The 19,023-nt window shown below is 33.2% G+C and overlaps 1 long non-coding RNA gene across 1 annotated transcript; it reads right to left on the bottom strand.

The window, feature by feature from the left end:
* Window positions 1-9,855: 9,855 nt before the first annotated feature.
* On the bottom strand, window positions 9,856-14,708 carry LOC110280097 (uncharacterized). The gene is made up of 5 exons (XR_002374189.2): window positions 14,643-14,708; window positions 14,420-14,468; window positions 14,149-14,312; window positions 10,293-10,365; window positions 9,856-9,984 (listed from the first exon to the last, which is right to left on the bottom strand). It is a non-coding gene; the product is annotated as an uncharacterized LOC110280097 (long non-coding RNA).
* Between the last annotated feature and the right edge of the window lie 4,315 nt (window positions 14,709-19,023).

Below are 19,023 nucleotides of genomic sequence, written 5' to 3'. Positions count from 1 at the left end.
AAAAATTTAGAAGGCAACTCAAATCCCGTGTGAGGAGGAGGCATATGACGAAATTTGAGAATTGTAATTTGTAATTTCTAGTTCTCATCAACAAAGTGTGTAGTCAAACATATAAACCCCTCATTGTTCATGGATGTCCAAAGAATAGAAAAGCAAATTCTATTTGGAACGAAAACTAAATTTTTTTTTTAAATTTCGCAGCTTCTCTCTTGTGAATTTTACTATGTCATACTTAACCATATTCTTAGTAGGAAGTTTCAAAGTTAGACTTATATATTTCACCCAATTTCTAAATCTCCTCTCATCAACCATATTGAATGGCTTATCCCCAGCAACTACATAAGAAGCAAACATATCCCTAGTGACTCCTAAATCAATTTTAAGTGAACCCATTTTATTTTGCAATTCTGCTATAGTCTAACCAATATCTTCATATCTAATTTGAGTACAACTATCAAGATGTTGTTTTACAATAGATGTGCCATATTGCTTATTACCTCCATATTTAAATATCTTCTTGCATCCTTTACACTCAGAACGCTCTACACCATCCTTATCTGGACCGAGTTTTTTGAAGAAATTCCATATATCAGATTTTGCTGGTCTGGCCCTTTTCGAACTAGGTTCATCAACCTCAACCTGAGCAGCCTCAGAACCAGCTCCAATAGTAACAAGATTACTCACAGTTTCAGAATTCATATTTTTTGAAATAAAAGCAAATGTTAAAACAAGAATTATACATTCTAATTTAGTCAAAATCATTATCAAATGAAACAAAATACAGCAAACAACAAAAAATCTGCATCAAATTTTAGATTTGTCAAAACAGTAAAACTTAATCAAAGCAAACAAACCTAAACTTACCTAAATCTCTGATCTGATACAAACCTAAACTTATGCTAATGTTTAATTTAGTCAGGCACACTATTTTGTAAAAAGATAAAAAAATTTAAAACATTAACAAAAAAACCAACATACCAGAATAATAGCGGCAACAACCAGGACAGAGGAGGCGAGGAGCAGCAGCGACGGCCAGATGACAGACTTAGAGAGGATAGAGAGGCAGCGTCGATGGCCAGGATCCCAAGACCGATGAGTGATAGCGACAATGGCTAGACGGAGCAACGGTGATGACCAGGACCCAAGAGGACTGAGGAGTGATCGTTGGAGCAGCCTGTGATGAGAAGTACCGCAACTACGGTGCCCGACTGCCGGATGCAACTGTGTGAAACTGCGAGCTCAGGCTTGACGATGAGATGGCAGCGGGAAAACGTCACTTGCGAGTGTTAGCGTGAGGGTGACCATGCGTGACTGTGGGACGGACGCTGGACGGAGCAAGGTTGGGGGCGGCAATGGCAACGGCGCTGATAGGGACGTCGGACGCTGGATGCAGCAGGATTGGGGCGCGGTTGGTGTGAGTGGGACTGTGGGAGAGACACAAAGGTAGCGTTTGTTTTGAGGTACTGAAACAAAGACTGAAAGACTGAGACTCAGTATCATATTTGTTGGTTCAAAGACTGGTACTAAAATTTCTGTCTCTGTTTCCAAAATTTTAATATTTTAGTACCTCCAAATAGTAGGAACATAGGAGACTAAAATACCTTCATTTCAATTAATTAATTTCAATTTTATCTTTTGTGAAAATTAAATTAGAGTTTCATCCTTGTTTCAATTTTTGTCTCCCACTTTGCACCAAACAGAATACTAAAATTTATTTAAATCTCTGTCTCTTAGTCTCTGTCTCTCAGTCTCAGTCTTTACGTCTCTGTCTCTCCACCAAATGCTACCTTAGTGACTAAGTGTGTTGTGTTGTGTGAGTCTGAGAGAGAGTCAATTAGGGTAGGATTTCTATTGGGTCGGGTCGGAAAAGCTGGGTTTTGGGCCAAAAATTTGCCAAAAATGTCTCGGAGGCTCGCTCTGCCAAAGTCCACGGTTTAAGCGATGGGATTAGGCGGTCTCAATTTTTCAACCCAACCCGCCTTTTTGACGAGTTACACAGGCCGGTCCGGCGAATTTAGGCCCATTTGCCACCCCTAAACATAATATTGGATTTATTGATATCAATACCAACTCATCGAATAGTATTCTTGATATAATAAGCTTTAACCAAGCAAAGCTTAAATTTTGTAGATGTTTAAAAGAGATGACTTTAACCAATTTTATACTAGTTTAATTAACTTATTCAAAACATAATTAAATTGGGTTGGGTCTAGTGGTTAGCTCATTACTCTGAACTCAGTATCGCGATAAATTAGTTTTTGATCTATTGAACTGGAGAATACTGTGAAAAACTAAAAAAAATTCAAAACATAAATTCATTTACAATTTTAATATTTTCGTTTTTGTTTAATCCGATTCATTTGATTTGATTCACTCGTACATAGGAATAAATTTAATAATAATAAAAAAGTTGATCACTTTTTATTGAATTTAATTAATATGTACTAACATCTTAAATAAATTAAACGCGAATACTTTTTGTGACAAAATTATATTTAGATCCCCTTCTGTTTATTATGTTTACCTAAAAAATAAAATAAATTAGTAAACTTTTATATATAATTAAAGAGAATAAAGAGAAGAAGAATTATTATTATTAAAGGTACATAATTCTATAATATTTTCTTAGACTACAAAAATTTCTATTATTCTACAGGCCAAGACCAAACCCATTATTTATTCATTTATGGCACCTTCCCTCTTCCATGCATGCATTATCTTATATGTTGCTTTTTCCTTTTCGAATTATTCTTCTTCTTAAATCTTCACACATTTTTTCCTCTTTCCTTTTGTATTGTTGTTACATTTTTTTAATTTCTTTCTTTTAGGTATTATTATTATAGATTTTTATTTCTTTATTTTTTATTTTTTTCTATTTGATTTTTCTTCTTTTTTATTTGTATTTTTCTTGAGCGAATGAAATAAAAAAATGGTGAAAAAGTAAAATAAAAAAGAGAAGATAATAAAAAAAAAGATGAAGAAGCCACATAATTTTTTGTTATAAAATACAGAATTAACTTATCGATATAGCATAAAATTTTTTATACATAACATAAAATTAAAAATAGGAAAAACTAATTCCGATACTTCATACTAAATAACTAGAGTGATAAAAAATATTCAAACCTCTTTTAAAAGAATTCAAAAATTAACAAAGTTTTCTTGCTGATTTTTTTTTTCTTTTCTATATTAATTTTTTGTTTTTTTATCTATAATTATATGTTGAATTTTGGTGATACTTATATCCTAAATTTGTTAGTTGGATAAGTCAATATTTTAGATTTATAGTCTTTTAAAAAAATTTATATTCAGTAATTTTGCTGAACATATATAAAAAAAGAAAAAGAAAAAGAAGACATTAAATAAGAACTTTGCATATGAAAATATGTGACTTAGTTGGACTAGTAAAAAAATGATTGGCCGAAATTAAAATAGTAAGATTAGTTACGCGATGGATAGGGTTATACTAGGTAACCAATGATTTTCTTAAACAACATGAACAACGGGGCTTAAAATTAGCACAATTCAACGAAAATACATTACACCCTAATTTTTTCCCAATCCTAATTTTAACCATCCTAATCATCCAACCCCTTTTGGACCTAGCAGTAAATGCATTTCCCCTACCCCTAAACTAAGAGAGCAGTCACCAAGGAGAGCCCTCACTGCCGGTGCTCCATTACCAACCCCACCAAACCTGCTGCAACCTGAACATCCATCAAAACTAAACAGCTTCCCGCCGCCAGCTTTCATCCATCCTGTTTCTCTACTACTAACATCATCTGGAGCGCCTCCCTCGTGTAACCGCCCATCGTCCGTTGTCGTCAACGAGCCACCCGCCAACGTCGCCTGGTCATCGCACAGTCGCACCTCCGCCATCATCCTCCATCGGCCCACACTCGTGGTTGAAGGCCCGTCTTGTTTGCACCGCCTGTTGTCTTCCGCTAACAACCCCGACGCCACCATTCTGTGTGCCTAATCACAGCCATCAAAGGTTAGTGCAAGGCTAGGTTTTTTTACTGATTAGATATTCTTCAAAGTCTTTAGGTGATGGCTGTTTGAACGGTTGTTGTGATTGTGTGCATCGCTGAATCTGTTTGACTTTCGGAAGTGTTGATGAACATAATGACAGGTTAATGTTGTTGAATATCCTTTTTTTGTCGTCTTGTTTTTTAACGGTTGACTAAATTCAGGTTTGTTCTGTTCCCGGGTATTAGTAAGTAATCAGTTAGTTTCAAGCACGTTTTAAAGTTGTTGCAATATGAGTTGTTTACGCATTGTTAAACGGATCGTTATTTCACTATGTCCATGGATCACTGAAATTTTTTAAAAGAATATGAAGTTTGTTTGAGTCTGGTCACCATTTTTTTGCTTCCGTTAGTTCACCTACCTATATGTTACATGTGAATTACTATTCAATTTTTCGGTTAGGTATGTTTAATTTTGTAAAAATATGGTTTAAGTGGTTTCATTTGACTTAGTTTTAGACTAATCTGCAAGCCACATTGTAATGCGACAACACCTATTTGTATATATGATTTCCGAACTAACTTGCGGTTGTTTGTTAGATTTTTAATCACAGTCGAAAGCGTGATATGCTTTTTCTACACATGATTATTTAGTTATTTTATTACCTCTTGACCTTGGGTGTTCAATTTTGATTGTCTCCTTTGAAGGAAGATTATTATACGTGGTTTTTGGTTGTTTGTCTGGTTACTCACATTGTTCACCTACTATTTTTATACCATTGCTGAGTTCCAATTTTTTCCTTAGAACATGGATGGTAATATTACATGGTGCATGTATGAAATCTGTTTGAGTTTAGGGACCATTTTTTAGCATTCTTTAATTCATGTGTTTGTGTTTCATGTGATTTACTTTGAAATTTTATCCATTAGGGATGTTTGGTTTTGTAAGCCACTGTGCAACAAATATAAGAAGACCTTTTGTGGTGGTTTAACTCGTGACGTATTATTTCGGTTATGAATACTATGGAAGCCTAATTATAATTTCAGCAAAAATTATGAAAATAAGATTAAGGAATTTGTTTGGTAATATTTGTTTGTGTTTTCTATCACAAATAAAACTGTATTATGCTAATAATTCACACCTTTACATTGTTAGTATGGTACCTTTTGACTGTGGATGTTCGACCAGGACTGCTTACTTAGTCGAATGATTATTTCACCTGGTGTTTAGTTGTTTGCCTGTTTGTTATAGTGGTTGATTGTATGATTGGTTGATTTTTTACGTTGTGATTGAAAGTTGGTTTTTTTAACAGTAATGCACAACATTAGTTGCTCTATTAAGCTGACAAGGCATCCATATATAATTATTGATCACTCATTTTAGTGCCATGATGCTGTGTGTGTCAAGCTCTTGGGGTGGTTAGGTAGGTTTGTACTTCTAGTCATATGGTAACGTGTAGTAAGTGGCAAGACTAATGATTTACTAGTTCCTGATAGGCAGGAACGTGTTCTGAGTTTGAATTGTTGAATAGCATTCTGATGGGAAAAAAGGTAATTTGCATTTCGTCGGTAATCAGTCTTGATTCTGATTACTTATAACGTGTATTCTATTTGTTAATAGAAATTAGTCGAGACACGTTGTTCTCCATGCTATATCCATGGGATGATCACCCACCTAGAAAACATTAATGACATTGCCAAGCTAGCAGAGATCGGCGCAATTGGATTCGGATTCGTGAAGAAAATTCTACAATGGACAGTGAAGCAGAGTATAATGATACAACTAGTGAAAGCATATGATGTGAAGACAAATACACTTATAGTTGATGTTGGAAACATCTGCATTAATTCTAAGTTGATAGGAGGGCCTTAGGGATACACTTTGGTGATAAGCTATTGATGTTCCCTTTTCAATTTTTGTCGTATATAATTTGATTGGTTTCTTTTTACGTTTCTTAACAATTATTGTACATACTTGGATGAATCGAAAATGTAGGTGTTGACATACCCGAACTATACAAGAAGAATCCTGTCCATGTGGCCATTAAAGAATAATTTAAAAAAATAACCACCCAGTTTCACGATTTGTATATGCGTGTCCCATGGACACCAAAGCGGAACGGGAAAATTTTAGAAGGCACTTCATATTGGTGGTCCTGAAGATGTTCCTATGCCCAACGAGTTAGCAGACCATATCTCTGTGGCACATACCTCTGATTCTGGATGTCTTCGACCCCAGCAAATTCAATTGGGCACATAAGACATTCAAGTGGTTTAAGCTAGCAATAGGATAATTCAAAAATAATAACCGTGAAACTTGTGGTGGCTTAATGTTCACCCTGATGGTATCTTTAAATGTTTAACTGCTTATATATTCTACTTACTTTTATGTTCCACCACTTAACCTTTCAACATTGCCATCCAGCTGTTACACTTTCAGTGACTGAAGCATGGTCTGCTGAATCGCTATCTAGAACCAGAACCATGGGTCACTGCATGGACTGCTGCAGAAATTGACAAGAAAGTAAATAATGTCCTTACTATGGTACTAACCCAGACGATTTATTCTTTGTTATATCCTAATCCACTTAACCGATGAGTGGTTTTTTAAAACAAGAAGAATCTTCCACCGGGAGAATTTAGATGATTAATTTCTAATCACAATTGACCTTTTCCTGTTAGGGTTCCATCAGAGATACGGCAAAAGTGGGTGAAGAACCCAAACTTCGAACTAAGAAGAAGGGTGGAGAATCCCCATCCAAAAAACAAAGCTGAAAGAGGGAAAGCAAGACTAGAGAGGTACACAAGGTAATGTGTCTGTTGGAATTTATAGTACTTACAACATTAAAGCTATTGGTGGTTAGATAATATGCTAATTTGAAGTATTTATTTGAAATTGCAAAATTGGATACATGCTCCTATATCATTTGGATGTTTTATGCGGTTAATGTAAGCGTAATTGTATGTCCAAAATAGTAAGGTCATTATATGAATTTCTCGAGGGATGTACACAGGAAAGCAATGATGGATCCGTTAAAAGCGGGAACCGTAAGTCGTCAAAACAACCGCCATTTAGGCCAGTTGGAACAAAACTACCTGAAAGTCATACAGCGGCACAAGAGGTGAGTGCATCTTGTTGTGGATATATGTTGACTTCATAACTTAGTTAATCAAATTAAATACCAATTTTTTTTTTTGGGTTGGATGCTGAATATGTTTTGGTGCCATGTTAGATTTGTTGGATGTTCAAATCTCATTGTATTTGGGTAGATATTGACATAGTGATGTATATGTTCATCTTGGAACCTAGCTGACCTATTTTTTAATTGAATTTCCTCTTGTTGTCCTTAATTTGTGTGTGAAATTTGTAACATGCTCACTTACAACCCAGGAGACCAGGATAGGCACACGCAAAAAGCTGCCTATTGTCAGAGGCAAATCTTGCAAAGGCAGCACAACAGCACTTGAAGCCCCGAAGCGCAAGGAGAGACTTATAGATGCTACGGACTCTAACGATGATGATAATAAGCCACTTGCTCGAAGAAGGTGCCACCTATTTTAAGACAACTAGAACCCACATGGTGAGCAGCTAAATAAGGAAGCAAACCCATCAGCTACAAAAGAAAGGATCCAGTTACACCATCTACAACACTTGTGTAAGTTACTGAATATGATTTTGACAGCCAAGTTCTATGGGTTAACATCTATTATATATATCAATTGGCAATATCTTGTTTTTCTTGTGATTTCAATCCGCATACTAATTGTGTTATCTAACTATAGTTGCATTTGATGCAGAGACTTTGACTTGAACTTCGTGTAGTGTCCGAGATTTAAGAAAATATTGGTAAACATTGAACAGGGTTAGAACACAAGGCCAATAAACATGAAATCCCTCCAGATCATTATGCCTAAGAAGTCACGCTTTCACACACCTAGCCCTAAAAAGTCTAGCTTTTCTCTTGAATTAACACAACTTGAGAAGTGGCCAGCCACGTCTTCTATCACAAAAGTACATTCGAGGCGTAAGAATGTCAGGTTAGGATAGCATAAGGAAAACAATGTCTGAGGTTGGATTTTGAAATCTTCCCTCAACAAAGAGGTGCCATTGGCAATCTATGAAGGTAGAACTCATCTTCAACTGGCGAGGAAGGATCTATGGACATTAAAAGTACGTGGTTAGGTCAATAGCAACATAAGTTATTGAACTCAATGTTGTAGTTACACTCATTTTGTTCTTCGTACACCTGATACTATGCAGATCATTCAATAGATGTGCTACACATTTAATGATGCACAGGCTATGTGATTCAAATGTGATTTCTACTGCGTGTGTCCGAGAATATTGGTGTGAAAACTATAGTTTTTTTGTAATCTTTTGATACCTGTTTCATAACTGACTCCTGCTGCTTTGACAACAGGAACCAGTGACACGACAGCATAATTTGGATTCATTTTATAACGATCTAGTTCTGGTGTATGAGGGCTTGGCTCCAAACTTTGGAGAGGATACTAGATTCTTTGATAAAGTGGAGGCAGACAGAAGAAAATGGGTGATACATTATTCTATTTTATGTAGTGAAAGGCATATCATATTTAGATGAGAACATTCCGCCTAAACTACTTGTAACTAATTATACACACCACAGCAAAACTATTACAAATAACCATCCGGGTACTAATAAAAATGAGAATCCGTTATCCTATTGAATCGAACATCCAGCCTGAACTACTTGTAAGTAATCATACATACTACACTAGGATTATTACAGATAACCAGCTGGCTACCAATAGAAATAACTATCCGTTAGCCTATTAAATTGAATATCCAACCTATACTAATTGTAACTAATTATACACCCAATTGCAAGACTATTACAAATAACCATTTGTGTACTAATAAAAATAACCATCTGCTAGCTTATTGAATTGAATATCTCGCAATAACTACTTGTAACTAATTATACACACCACACCTAAATTATTACAAATAACCATTCGGGTACTAATAAAAATAACCATCCGTTATCCTATTGAATCGAACATCCAGCCTAAACTACTTGTAAGTAATCATACATACTACAATAGGATTATTACAAATAACCATCTGGGTACCAATAAAAATAACCATCCATTAGCCTATTCACTTGGACATCCAAACTATACTACTTGTAACTAATCAGACATACTACAACAAAACTATAACAAATAACCATCTGTGTACCAATAGAAATAACTATCTGTTAGCCTATTGAATCGAACATCCAACCTAAACTCTTTATAACTAATTATACACAATATAGCAAGATTATTACAAATAACCATTTGAGTACTAATAAAAATAACCATCTGCTAGCCTATTGAATCGAACATCCCATCGTAACTACTTGTAACTAATTATACACACCACTCCAAAACTATTACAAATAACCATCTGGGTACTAATAAATATAACCCTCTGTTATCCTATTGAATCGAACATCCAGCCTAAACTACTTGTAAGTAATCATACATACTACACCAGAATTATTATAAATAACCATCTGGCTACCACTAGAAATAATCATCTGCTAGAAAAATTTTAAATGGTTTTGTCTCTTGGATTATTAATGCATAGAAAATTATTGAGCATAATACTCTGTATCACCCTATGATGATAATGAAGGCATAGAAAGAACACTGTTAAATCAAGAATTGTACAAGGATAGTAAGTTGCTAGTTGCTGTTACCCAATTTCATAACTTTAGTAAATCAAGAATTATATGTATTAAGACACCATTTATCAATAATTACATGTTTAACACAATCGAACTCATATAATACCTTATTAAGAAAAAGTACATAATGACTAACCGGGAAAAACATTTCAAAGACTGCTGGCGGCTTTGAAGAAGGATTCGGAGGGAAGATGTCGACCGTTTGCCTTATCTTTTTCTTATCAATAAGGTATAGAATATTCACCATCATTGTTTTAGCAATCTCACACATAATCATCTTCGTTACTGTGATGATTCATCTAAAACAAACACAGTATTTAGGGTCATATACCAAATAAAAATAATAATAAATATATTTTCAAACAGATTGGATGTCTGGAAAAAAACAAAAGTCTCTGAAGTTACATTTCTCTTCTTAGGATAGTTACTCTTTGAAGTCTCTGAAAAAACTGAACTGGAAGAGAAAGTGGAAGGAGAAGTGGAAGGAGAAGAATAAAAACCCATTTGAAAACAAATAAAATGGCTGGAAAAAAATGATTATGAGCCTGCTAGCTAGCCTCGGAAACTTACGAAAATTAAAGAGAAGGGAGATACTTTACTGACTTACTGAGTGCAGTCGGAGTACGAGGTGCAACCTTTGTAGCAGATTATGCCCAATCAATGTCACTGAACTGGCAGGCCTTTGACAACAAGAAAAACACAAGTTGTTATATTTCAATTAAGAAAAATTGACTTTTAAGACAAAAATGATGAATATATATATAATTTATATGTTTAGAATAAATATAATTAAAAAATAATGTATTGAAAAATAATTAATCAGACACATATTAATAATTAATCAAACATACTAAAGGTTATACCAAATAAAATTAAAAAAATTAATACCTATAAAAATAATATATTGAAAATAATTAATCTGACACATATTAATAATTAATCAAACATATTAAAGGTTATACCAAATAAAATTAAAAATTACATTATTTATATTTTCTTTTTACGTTTATTTTATCCTACAATAAATTATTTTATTTTTTATTTTATTAATTTTTTTAATATCCGCTATTGGTGGATTTTTATTATTTTTTACTTTTAATATCCGTTGAGAACTTTTTTTTCATATTATTCGCTTGTATCATATTTTGACGAGTAACAGCCAAATACTACGCCCTCGAACCCTTCCCTAATAAAGGCGACCTAAACATTTATTTAGATGTATAAAAGGTATATCTTTCACTCTATATTTTTTTATGTTAGTGATTGGTATTTGATAACTACAGAATATGATTTCCTGAAATTGTTAATTTCCATTGTTGTTTGATACACTGCTTACATTGTTGTTGCAGTTCTTGATTCCTTTCGTGCTGTTAACAAGGTTGCGAGAACCAGACCGGTCATTGAACCGGTCAAGTGACTGGTTCAGTGGTTTAATGGTTCAACCGGGATCCAACCGGGATCCAACCGGAGTCCAACCGGTATAATTAAAAATACATTAAAATTAATTAAATTATATAAAAAATTAATATACAATTTTAAAGATACCAAATTTCCCTTGTTTCCCCTGGCTCTGTTCCTTCAAAGGTTTCCTGTTAACTAAATTAATTGATTAAGCTACAAGCCCCACTAAAGTTTCCTGTTTTATTTTAATTGAAGTTTCAAAACCAGATCAACAGATAGTATGGGAAAAAGAAAACTGCATATCTAATTGAAACAAAGTTCTCACATTTCTACAGTGACTTGAAATCCAAAAAGAACAAGAAAATTTATCACTAAACAAAATCAAAATGCACGAACATAGCAAACATAATGTTCTACAAAAAAACCAACATTAACATATATTTTTATTGTATGAAACGAACTTAATTCAGAAAATCATTTTGTGATTGCATCTTCCAAATCAAAAAATCAGAAACTAACAAAATTAAGCATCAACAAAATTAACTCAAACAAGCAGCAGTAGTTCAGAATATTAATCCCAGCAACTCAAAATCACAAAATCAGTATTATTCTATCTCAGTATTATTAAAAAATTTGAAAATAAGCAAAAATAAATTGAAGTACTGGCAGCGAGGGAGAAAGGAACTGACGGCGACGAAGAGATCGAAAGTGACAGCGACTAGAAGAGAAGTGAGCTCAAACAGAGAGAGCCAGAGAGAGAGAGAGATCGAACAAGAAAGTGAGCTCCGACAAAGAGACAGTGAGCTCCGACAAACAATAACCTACAGACCCAGCAATCCTTCGCGATGGCAACGCCGGGAGAGGAGGAACGTCGAGGAGATGGCCGAGCAGACTTTTCCACTGGCGAAGATGGCACCCGCAGCGAGGAGAAGGGTTTGGCGACGAGTGTAAGTGATGGGTTTCAGATGGTGGCTACTGGGTGATGGGCTGGTGGCTGTTGAAACTTCGAAGAGAAGAGAGGGAATGAGGGCTGAGGGGATCAGGGGACAAATTAGGGTTTTTTAAGTGAGAGATGGAATAAAGGGAAGAGAAGGATTCTGGGCTTCACGTTTCAGCTTTAGGCCTTCAGCCATTAAAATTTTTTTTTTAAAGCATCAAAGCGACGCCGTTTTGGTGGATTTTGAAAACCGGTACGCTCAAAAACCCGGCCGGTTCGGCCGGTTCAGCGGTTAACCACCGGTTCGACCGGTTTTTTGCAACACGGTTTTAGAGATGGACCGGACCGGTTAGATGACCGGTTTCCGGTTAATCTGGTTGAACCGGCCAGTCCGGTCCGGTTTTCAGAACCATGGCTGTTAATAAAAAATAACCATTCAAGTACTAATAAAAATAACCATCTGTTATTCGATTGAATCGAACATACAGACTAAACTACTTCTAAGTAATCATACATACTACAACAAAATTATTACAAATAACCATTTGGGTACCAATAGAAATAACCATCTGTTAGCCTATTGAAATGAACATCCAAACTAAACTATTTGTAATTAATTAGATATATTACATAAATACTATAACAAATAACCATCTGTATACCAATAGAAATAACTATCTGTTAGCCTATTAAATCAAACATTTAACCTAAACTACATATATCTAATTATACACACGATAGTAAGACTATTACAAATAACCATTTGGATACTAAAACAAATAATCATCCGTTAGCCAATTGAATCGAACATCCCGCATATCTACTTGTAACTAATTATACACACCACATCTAAACTATTACAAATAACCATCTTTTCTTGTAACTAATCAGACACACTACGTCATACTATTACAAATTTCCAAGATTATTACGAATAATCATCCGGATACTAATAAAAACAATCATCTGTTATCCTGTTGAATCAAACATCGAGCCTAAACTACTTATAAGTAATTATACATACTACACTAGGATTATTACAAATAACCATCTGGCTGTCAATAGAAATAACCATCCGTTAGCTTATTGAATCGAACATCTAACCTATACTACATGTAGCTAATTATACACACGATTGTAAGAGTATTACAAATAACCTTTTGGATACTAATAAAAATAATCATCTGCTAGCTTATTGAATCGAACATCTCACAATAACTACTTGTAACTAATTATACACACCACACTTAAACTATTTCAAATAATCATTCGTGTACTAATAAAAATAATCATCCGTTGTCCTATTGAATCGAACATCCAGCTTAAACTACTTCTAAGTTATCATACATACTACAACAGGATTATTGCAAATAACTATTTGGATACCAAAAGAAAAAACCATCTGTTAGCCTATTGAGTTGAACATCGAAACTATACTACTTGTAACTAACCAAACATACTACACCAAAAATATAACAAATAACCATCTGTCTTTCAATAGAAATAACTATCCGTTAGCCTATTGAATCGAACATCCAACCTAAACTACTTATAACTTCTTATACACAAGATAGCAAGACTATTATAAATAACCATTCGGGGACTAATCAAAATAACCATCTGCTAGCCTATTCAATCGAACATTTCGTCGTAACTACTTGTAACTAATTATACACACCACACCTAAACTATTACAAATAACCATTCGAGTACTAATAAAAATAACTATCCATTGTCCTATTGAATCGAACATCCAGCCTAAACTACTTGTTAGTAATCATACATACTACATCAGGATTATTACAAATAACCATCTGACTACCAACATAAATAATCATCTGCTAGAGAAATTTTAAATGATTTTGTCTCTTGAATTAATAATGCATAAAAAATTATTGAGTCTAATACTCCGTATCACCCTATGATTGATAATGAAGGCATGAAAAGAACACTATTAAATCAAGAATTGTACTAGGATAGCAAGCTGCTAGTTACTGTTACCCAATTTCATAACTTTAGTAAATCAAGAATTGTATGTATTAAGACATCATTTATCAACAATTAAATGCATAACACAATCGAACTCAAATAATACCTTATTAAGAAAAAGTACATAATGACTAACCAGGAAGAACATTCCAAAGCATGCTGGCAGCTTTGAAGAAGTATTCGGGAGGAGGATGTTCACTGTTTGTCTTATCTTTTTCTTCTCAATAAGGTATAGATATTCACCATCATCGTTTTAGCAATCTCACACACATATTCATCTTCGTTACTGTGGTGATTCATCTAAAACAAACACAGTATTTAGGGTCATGTACCAAATGAAAAAAATAATAAATCCATTTTCAAACAGATGGGATGTCTAGAAAAGAAATTAAAATCTCCGAAGTTACCTTTCTCTTCTTAGGATAGTTACTCTGTGAAGTCTCTGAAAAAATTGAACTGAAAAGAGAAGTGGAAGGAGACGTGGAAAGAGAAGAATAAAAACCCATTTTAAACCAAATGGAATGGCTGGAAAAAAATGATTATGAGCCACTACCTAGCCTCGGGAACTTACAAAATTAGAGAGAAGAGAGACAAAAAATTAAAGAGAAGGGAAATACTTATCTGACTTACTTAGTGCAGCTGGAGTAGGTGGTGCAGCTTTTGTAGTAGATTGTACCCAATCAGTGTCACTGGACTGGCAGGCCTTGGACAACAAAAAAAACACAAGTTGTTATATTTCAATTAAGAAAAATTGACTTTTAAGACAAAAATGATGAGTATATATATAATTTATATGTTTAGAATAAATATAATTAAAAAATAATGTATTGAAAAATAATTAATCAGACACATTAATAATTAATCAAACATACAAAAGATTATACCAAATAAAATTAAAAAAATTAATACCTATAAAAATAATATATTAAAAAATAATTAATCAGACACATATTAATAATTAATCAAACATACTAAAGGTTATACCAAATAAAATTAAAAAATTAATACCCTATAAAAATAATATATTGAAAATAATTAATCTGACACATATTAATAATTAATCAAACATATTAAAGGTTCACGAATAACAGCCAAATTCTACGCCCTCCAACCCATTCATAACAAAGACGACCTAAACATTCATTTAGATGTATAATAGGTATATCTTTCACTCTATATTTTCTTATGTTAGTGATTGGTATTTGATAACTGCAGAATATGATTTTCTGAAATTGTTAATTTCCATTATTGTTTGGTACACTGCTTACATTGCTGTTGCAGTTCTTAATTCCTTTCGTGCTGTTAATAAAAAATAACCATTCGGGTACTAATAAAATAACCATCTGTTATCCGATTGAATCGGATATCCAAGCTAAACTATTTCTAAGTAATCATACATACTACAATAGGATTATTACAAATAACAATTTGCGTACCAATAGAAATAACCGTCCATTAGCCTATTGAATTGAACATCCAAACTATACTACTTGTAACTAATCAGACATAATACACCAATTCTATAAAAAATAACCATATGTGTACTAATAAAAATAACTATCTGTTAGCTTATTAAATCGAACATCCAACCTAAACTACTTTTATCTAATTATACACACGATAGCAAGACTATTACAAATAACAATTTGGATACTCAAACAAATAATCATCTGTTAGCCTATTGAATCGAACATCCCACAGTAACTACTTGTAACTAATTAACACACCACATCTAAACTATTACAAATAACCATCCTTACTTGTAACTAATCAGACACACTGCGCCGATACTATTACAAATTACCAAGATTATTACAAATAACCATCCGGGTACTAATAAAAACAATCATCTGTTATCCTATTGAATCGAACATCGATCCTAAACTACTTATAAGTAATCACGCATACTACACCAAGATTATTACAAATAACCATCTGGCTACCAATAGAAATAATCATCCGTTAGCTTATTGAATCGAACATCCAACCTATATTACATGTAGTTAATTATACACACGATTGCAAGACTATTACAAATAACCTTTTGGGTACTAATAAAAATAGCAATCTGCTAGCTTATTGAATCGAACATCTCACAATAACTACTTGTAACATTATACACACCACACCTAAACTATTACAAATAACCATTCGGGTAGTAATAAAAATAAACATCTGTTATCCTATTAAATCGAATATCCAGGCCAAACTACTTCTAAGTTATCATACATACTACAACAGGATTATTACAAATAATCATCTGGGTATCAAAAGAAATAATCATCTGTTAGCTTATTGAGTTGAACATCGAAACTATACTACTTGTAACTAACCAAACATATTACACCAATACTATAACAAATAACCATCTGTCTTTCAATAGAAATAACTATCCGTTAGCCTATTGAATCGAACATCCAACCTAAACTACTTATAATTTATTATACACAAGATAACAAGACTATTATAAATAACCATTCGGAGACTAATAAAAATAATAATCCGCTAGCCTATTCAATCGAACATTTTGTCGTAACTACTTGTAACTAATTATACACACCACACCTAAACTATTACAAATAACCATTCGTGTACTAATAAAAATAACCATCCATTGTCCTATTGAATCTAACATTCAGCCTAAACTACTTGTTAGTAATCATACACACTACACCAGGCTTATTACAAATAATCATTTGGCTACCAACAGAAATAATCATCTGCTAGTGAAATTTTAAATAGTTTTGTCTCTTGGATTAATAATGCATAGAAAATTATTGAACCTAATATTCTGTATCACTCTATGATTGATAATGAAATCATGAAAAGAACACTGTTAAATAAAGAATTGTACAAGGATAGCAAGCTACTAGTTACTGTTACCCAATTTCAAAACTTTAGTAAATCAAGAATTGTATGTATTAAGACATCGTTTATCAAAACAATTACATGCATAACACAATCGAACTCAAATAATACATTATTAAGAAAAAGTACATAATGACTAATCGGGACGAACATTCCAAAAACTGCTGACAGCTTTAAAGAAGGATTCAGGGAGAGTATGTCCACCGTTTGTCTTATCTTTTTCTTCTCATTAAGTTATAGAATATTCACCATCATCGTTTTAGCAATCTCACACACATAAATATTTTCGTTGTTGTGGTGATTCATCTAAAATAAACACAGTATTTAGAGTCATGCACCAATAAAAAAATAATAAATCTATTTTCAAACAAATGGGATGTCTGTAAAAAAACTAAAGTCTCTAAAGTTACCTATCTCTTTTTAGGATAGTTACTCTTTGAAGTCTCTGAAAAAATTGAAATAAAAGAAAAAGTGGAAGGAGAAGTGGAATGAGAAGAATAAAAACCCATTTTAAAACAAATGGAATGGCTGAAAAAAATGATTATGAGCCTGCTAGCTTGCCTCGAAAACTTACAAAAATTAGAGAGAAGAGAGACAAAATTAAAGAGAAGAAAAATACTTTACTAACTTACTGAGTGCAGCTGGAGTAGGTGGTGCAGCCTTTGTAGTAGATTGTGCCCAATCAATGTCACTAGACTAGCAGGACTTGGAAGTGCAAGTATTTTTGCAACAGCCCCGTTGGAAATGAACAAAGGAATGAACACTGATACAATTGTTAAGGCCAAGAGTTTTCTTGATGGTGATGAAGATCAGCATGAAAAAGATGTGTTTGAGAAGAATCTGAAGGCGCTTTAGAACATTTTTTAATCATTATGCCAAGATTAGAAGATTAATGATTTTCTGTTTGTTAAGCTCTTTTCGGATATAGAGTGCAATCTTTGCGTTTTAATTAATATGTGATACAAGTTTCATGTGACTTAAATTATCTTAAGTTATATTTTGATTATTAATTGCTTCTTAAGATTATGTCTTTGAATTGTGTAAGGATAATTTTTATTATTTAAAGGAATTACTTAGTATAATTATGTGTTTAATTTTATTTTATAATATTTAACTCATTTAATTAAAAATGTAGAATTATATATGTAATAATATTATTAAATATTATGTTGTATAAAAAATTATTAGAATATTATATACATAAAAAAATTAAAAAAATTAAAAAAAATAATGAGGGACCTAAGGCTACACTTATATAGAGTAGTTATAGTTATACAGAAAATTAAAAAATAATAAAAGACCTAAGGCTACACTTATATAGAGCATCTATGGTATACAATGTGGCTACGTTTTACAGGTAATGTAGTAGCGTTGAAAGCGTAGCCTATTCTGGTAAAAATAGAAGCTGAAAAGCATAGCCTTTGGTCCTGGACAGCATCACTTGAAAAGCGTACCCTATTCCCAAACACCAAAAGCGCAACCCTTGGTACAGAAAAGTGTAGCCTTTGAGAATAGGCAAAGGCCGAATAAAAATCACCCCAAAAAGCGTAGTCGTAGCCTAGAAAGCGTAGTCATAGCATAAGGCATCATTTTTTTCACTTTTGGCTACACTTTTCAAGTGTACCTGAATGGGTATTTTTCCTGTAGTGTGAATCGAACATGCACCCTAAAGTACTTGTAACTAATTATACACACCATACCAATACTTTTACAAAATAACCAACCGGGTACCTAATGAAATGAACATTTAGATATTCTCAAATGGTAACTACTTAAATCAAAAGCAATCAAATAATTACAAAAGCTAATATTAGGGTAACCATCCCCACACATACAGAGTTGAATATCCAGGTAACTTCAGCCATTGTTAAATATAGTCAAGTCAAACTAGTCAACATGAATAACCATCCAATTCAAGAACAAAAATAACAGTTTCATATACATCTGACCATCAACAACTCGAACTACAAAATAACCCTCAAACATACATAGAGTTGGAACACCCAACAAAAAGGACCTCTAATATAAAATAGCAGATTCTATATCCAAAACAGTCTAGGTATTACCGAAAGAGTTTAATAGGGACATGAATACACCAACTTCTTGCGGAACAATCTGCAGAGCAGAAGCATCCAAATTTATG

Source organism: Arachis duranensis, chromosome 4 (assembly GCF_000817695.3).
Source record: "Arachis duranensis cultivar V14167 chromosome 4, aradu.V14167.gnm2.J7QH, whole genome shotgun sequence".
Lineage (NCBI taxonomy): Eukaryota > Viridiplantae > Streptophyta > Magnoliopsida > Fabales > Fabaceae > Arachis > Arachis duranensis.
This window is presented reverse-complemented; position numbering and strand designations above follow the sequence as displayed.